This window comes from Berghia stephanieae, chromosome 8 (genome assembly GCF_034508935.2).
Source record: "Berghia stephanieae isolate SIO BIC M18660-M18661 chromosome 8, UCSD_Bste_1.3, whole genome shotgun sequence".
Lineage (NCBI taxonomy): Eukaryota > Metazoa > Mollusca > Gastropoda > Nudibranchia > Aeolidiidae > Berghia > Berghia stephanieae.
In genome coordinates, this window is record NC_088367.1 from 43,359,364 (window position 1) to 43,365,538 (window position 6,175).

The following is a 6,175-nucleotide window of genomic DNA, read 5'->3' on the forward strand; positions in this document are numbered from 1 at the left end:
ACTGGGCCTGGAGGAAGATGATGCTCTCAACCGAGATGCATGGAGATGTGGCATTCATTATGGCAACCATGCAAAATGCGGGATTAGCTGAAAGAAGAAGAAGAAGAAGAAGAAGAAGAAGAAGAAGAAGAAGAAAAGAAGAAGAAAAGAAAGAAGAAGAAAGAAGAAGAAGAAGAAAGGGAAAAAGAAGAAGAAGAAAGAAGAAGAAGAAGAAGAAGAAGAAGAAGAAGAAGAAGAAGAAGAAGAAGAAGAAGAAGAAGAAAGAAGAAGAAGAAGAAGAAGAAGAAGAAGAAGAAGAAGAAGAAGAAGAAGAAGAAGAAGAAGAAGAAGAAGAAGAAGAAGAAGAAGATTGACGTCATTCTTGACTTCACAACCTTCGAATTCGTTCATTTCTCACTTTATCTTTTCTTGTTCTGCCAAGTGACCGTCTCAACATCCTCAATTTCTGCCATCTCAACTTCTTTATCTTGTTTCTTTGTTGTAGCTGTTGTCTCTAGTGAGGAGTTAGATAGCGTGCAAATTAAACAAGGGAACTGGGATAGATAGGTCTGCAGCATGAATATAAAGGTTCTTTCATGGAATCCTCGGGATGGACTAGAGAGTCCAAGAAATTAGCGACGGAGTCCATTGTATGTGTAGCTATGTGGTCTTGTTGTATGGCACTCGCCTTCGTATTGGAAGGTCCTTGGTTCGAGTCCCTAAGACTAAGCGGTAATTATACCCATGGACACCGCTGGAAGAAAAAAACGGCCCAGAGAAGAGTCAAACGAGAAAGCATATTAATGGTCTATGCTCCAATAGGAGGGGGGTCTCGATAGCCCAGTTGGTAGAGCACTTGTTTCACACGAAAAGGGACCGAAATCGATCGCGAATGCAGTCGAGATTTTTTCTGACCTCCCTGTCCACCCAGCAGGGATTGGGTAGCTTGGTCTGTTAGATTTGGTGGAAAGTACTTCGCGATAGACTCGCGTCTTACCCAAAGGGTAGCAAACAATTGTATTGTCCGTTTCACGCTATGTCAATTGGATTCAATAGTCTGTCACGTCGCCCAGCAACGGCGGCCATCGTGGTTCTAAACAAAGAAAATCGGTACTTTTTATTCTTCATGATGGCTAGGACTTTTCATATGTCTGGTGATCAGAATGTGTAAAAGTCAAAACATGATCAGATTTATAATGTTTTTTTCCCCCTCTGGATACGATTTTATGCTCGCCGGAGAAATATTTCATAAGGGCGTCCGCCATTGTTACGATAGTTTAGAGCCAGTTATTAAGTTACCATGCGTCATTACGAGGGAAGTGGCGTTACGACTGTTGAAGCGTATTGAGATAAACTGCGTCTCCATGAGCCCAATGACTCTGAAGAACTACTTTTATATGTTCCAACAGGAGTAACAGTTAAGAGCTTTAGCAAGTAAGTCACGGCTAAACATCAGGGGCATGTCGTAATGTGGACCTTTTCGAGTTTCCAACTTTCCCATCTGTGTCGAAGAGCGATTTGATGAATTTGCGTAGTTTTAGATTCTTTCCCCTATGCAGGGGCTGGCTGGATTGGACATACCCTCAGAAAGTCTGCAAGCAATATCACCAGGCAGGCTTTGGACTGGAACACGCAAGAAAAGAGGAGGGTTGGTCGACCAAAGCAAACATAGCGACGAAGCAGTGAGACCGAGTTGAATACAGCCAGCCGGACAAACCTGGGCCCAGACAAAGAAGACCTCTAAAAAAAACCGAGTCAGATGGAAGAAGAGTACTGTTGTGGCCCCTATGTTCCACCAGGAATCAAGATTCTTTCATATATGCAGTTTGAATTGGCATTCTAACAATATTCATCATATCCTATGCGTTTGTTAAACGAGTAGAATGATTGCAATACAAACTACATGGGATTTTATAATTGTCAATTCCTGAAGAAGGGATGTTTGGCGCACTATAAATCTATACCATTATTATCATTTTTATGTGATTTGCAAAGTATCAACACACCACAGCCCCTGGAATCAGAGTTTAGCAACTAACGTCATTCATTCAGACATTGACCACACTCAACATAGCTTGACGTTTATTTCAATGCAAAATATACATTGTCGTATTGATATATTTTTCCTTACATTCAAAGTTGTGTAAAACTGTCTGTGAATGATGCAATACAAGATATATGGGATTTTATAATGGTTAACTATTGTATAAGACATTCAAAGGGTAATTCCTTTATTCGGTTATAAGATAAGATAATATAAGATTAGAAATACTGTGCTGTTGTTTAGACATGAAAAAAACCCCAAGTAAATAACTATGAGGAACAAATAAATTTTCATATCGACTTCATTTTTCAAGAATAATAATATGTGGCTTATCAGGTTCCATAGATGGTACCAGAGAATCCAATCAAAGAGTTATTCAAAACATTCTCTTTTGTCGTCCACTCATTTTTGTCATGAGGTCTTTAGGTTCAAAATATAAACTAAAAAATGTTCCCTACCCATTGCAATGTCATTTGAAATATAATACCTATTATTTATTATCTTATTTTTGTTTATATTTCTATAACTGGTGACGGGAATTCCCATTGTTGCTATTTTAAGCCCAGTGTTTCTCGCCATAATATAGCCATCACTCTATTGTCCCTGTTGCTCTTTAATGTTAGTTACACCTTTTCCCCCCACCTTCCAGCTTTTCAAATCCTCTCTACCTATTCTTTTCCTCATTCTTTACGTCCACCTTTATCTCTTCAACCCCATAAATTCCTGTTTTCATCTTTACCACGTTAAGTACAGTGTAGATTCACGATCGCTCTCCAACTGACAAAGGGCATTGTGCCCAAAATGAACCGGCTGAAACGCGGACGTACGCGCGCTTACTGACTTCAAACGACCCAAAACGCGTGATCCCCGCCCACTTCCCCGCGGGGATCCGCCCCCCTGGGGCTTCCGGCTAGGGTCCCGATCTTTGTACCCGGATTACGGGGGACTGGTATGAGGACTCGAAAAAGGAATTTCAAGAGGAGATACGCAGATACGCTCTCCAGCCAAAACACAGCGGCTTTCAATAGAAGAGGTGATCGTAGTGCGCCCAATACGGGATCTCTTTGGAAAAAAGATTTCTCGAATTTACTCATGTGAAAATAATCCCTCGGTAACACCTCGTTCTTCTTTATTTATATATACATTTTTTTTACTTCTCTCATATGCTGTTTATAATAATGTTGTTTTATTTTTGGGTTGTTTTCTTTTTAATGATTCTTAAAAGTCTGTTATAATATCGTAGTCTGTATTATGTTTTCGGCGTACGGTGATGCGTCTTGCTTGCGTCCTCTTGTTTTTGTATCTGGGTGCTCTAAAGCACTTATTGTAAGATTTGTTTTTGTTGTTTTGCGGTGTGAATGCTTTGAGTTGCTTTTGCTTTTTATTATTAGTAGCAGTATTAGTATACGGAATCTTCTCCAACGTCTTTTGTGTAGGATTGAGGTATTATCACGATGGTACGATACTTTGTTATATTTTGTTATCTGAGCGGAGAATTGACAATGCTAATTTGTTTTTAAGATGGCAAGGCAGGGTACATTGATGGATGCGTTTGAAGGGAGACAGGTGCCCGAGGAGGAGAAGGACGAAAATGAACTGATTTGAGTGGGTTTTTCAAATGCTGTGGAATGAGATAAAAAGAGCATTCTGGTATTTTTTTTAAACGAGCTTTTATATAGCGCAATATCCACTAAACATGCTCAAGCGCTTTAAAAGGGGTCCCAGACCAACAGCAACACGAAACATATAGAACGAGACAAGACGCCTGTTGGGCGATAATCCAATATTTTTTTGGATAGAGACAACGCTGTCAACGGCCAAGTACTCATTTTACACCTGAGTACGGTAAGAGAATGTGAGTAAAGAACCTTCTCCAAGGACTCAACTATGCACTGAGCGAGGCTGAACCCAGGACCCTCCGATCCGAAACGAGTGTCATACCAATAGACCACATAACCGCACTTTTAACACCCAAGACGTCTTATAAAGTGGACAAGAGCGCCCTTACTCGTTATAAAGACCGGTATTTGTTTATGAGCGTACACAAGAAAAAAAAACGAACGAAAACGTTACTATGTACTTCTTCTGTGTCACTACGGAGCACCTAATTAAACTGGACATCATTATCAAAAGTTATTTACTTCGCCGGTATCGCCAGAACTTGACGTTCCTTTAGAAGACGCTGGACATCTGTCTGACAAGACATGAACCTCGAATGTATCGTCTGGAAGACACAGATAAAAGCAAACTATCTTCTTTAGCGGTTGACAGGGACAACATTGTATGCAAGTCAAGCACTTGCTAAAGACGTCCACTCAGGTACTAGGTCTTAATATAAATATCTGAACAAGAGTCTATGAAAGATTCCAGACAAAGCAAGATAGAAAAACACAAGAAAAAAAACAACACCCCAAAAGTCAGTCTATCTCGAATGGGGATCGAATCTCAGATCTTCTGACTATCAGTCATACGTGCTACCATTACACCACATTTGATACTACATGTCTTAGCCTCGCGGAAAGCTGTTGCCCTGTCTGGTAGAGAAGAAACCCGAGTTTAGACTTAAAGCTCCACAAATTAAGAAACAACATGCACAAAATGGTCCTAGTCATTGCAGCAAGTCAAACACCCGGAATAGGACGGTAAACGGCAGCATCTTCTTGGCCTTGCTTCGTGGCTCAGCAGTGTAACGGTCTGTGCTTCGTGCCTGAAAAGTACCGAGTTAGATCATACGCCGCTGAAAAAGTGAGGCCTTGAGCAAGTCCACTCGTCTAACTCACTTTGCGGCGCCACACTGCGCCTGGCGCCTGGGTTATTCCAGTCTCTCTTTGGAATAGATCCTAGAGACAAATTTCCCATAATGAATAAAGGGAATTTCATTTTTTTTTCTTCTGGCGGTTACACTACAATGTTATGGCGATCCATCCAATCAAATAACTCTATCGCACTCATGAACCGTCATGGAACTTCCATCCACTGCATCACAATGCAATGCTCCGCCAGATTACGCTCCGTGCCTTCCAGGCTTAACTGATTGTAATCTTTAAAAATCCTAGTCTTCGATGGAAATCTAAAGGTAAACCACTCTAATTGATTTACCATTTTACAACTTGCCCTGGAAAGGATACAAATTAAGGTCAGTGTTCTGAATGTAATCATTGTCCAAGAAGCAAACTTTTCTTAACCTTTACATAATCAAGATTGTTATATTGTTCTGAACGGGTGGTGCAAAACAATTCGTAGCTCTACGATTTTTTTAGTTGTAGTTGTAGGAGGCATGTAACAAGTGAAAATGGGCGACGACGCCACTCCCCACTTATGCAGAGTGGCCTGTCGTTAACGACGTTCTGATTCGTAGCCGCTCAATATCCCCTTTTGGTGGTTCAGAATATCTGCCAGTTGGAAGGAGTCAAGTACCCGAGTCCCTACCTACCTGCCCTACCCGAAGATAGCGTGTTCTTCCTGGTTGGTCTAAATCTCATAATGATAGTCTCCAACATGGGAAGGGCTTTAAAAATTCGAGAGGGGGACACTTGGCGCCTCTCTCAAACGCATAGTTGACGGCGCTCCCTGGACCAGCAAGAGTGAAATTTCGGTGAGTCTTCGACTAATTCTTGTCACAACGCAATAGAGAAAGGACAAATGAAAAATATGAATGACTGACTGAATGAATGAATGAATGAATGAATGAACGAATGAATAAATAAATAAATAAATAAATAAATAGATAAATAAATTAATTAATTAATAACCATCCCACTGGGACAACCAGAGTCTAAAGAAGTTCTTTTTTTGTTGTTTTGTTTGTTCTTTTGCACTGCTTTACAACAGTCACCCAATTGGTCAATCGCTACTCTTTTCTGCTACTTCTAGACTTTGACGAAGGCAAGATACAACAGTCTCTCAACCATCGATAATATTTTTTAAAAACATAACAAAAACAAAAAAAAACAACAACAAAAAAACAACAACAAACAACAACAAAAACTTCAAAATGCTACCCAAAAGAAAAGAAAAGAAAAAACAAAACCAAAAATATAAAACACAAACTCAGAGTAAAATTGACACACAGGTCATTTCCAGAATCAACTGTCGACACCTCTCTGCACTATCGGCTCTCACCTTGGAATTCATACATTGAGTGAAGATTAG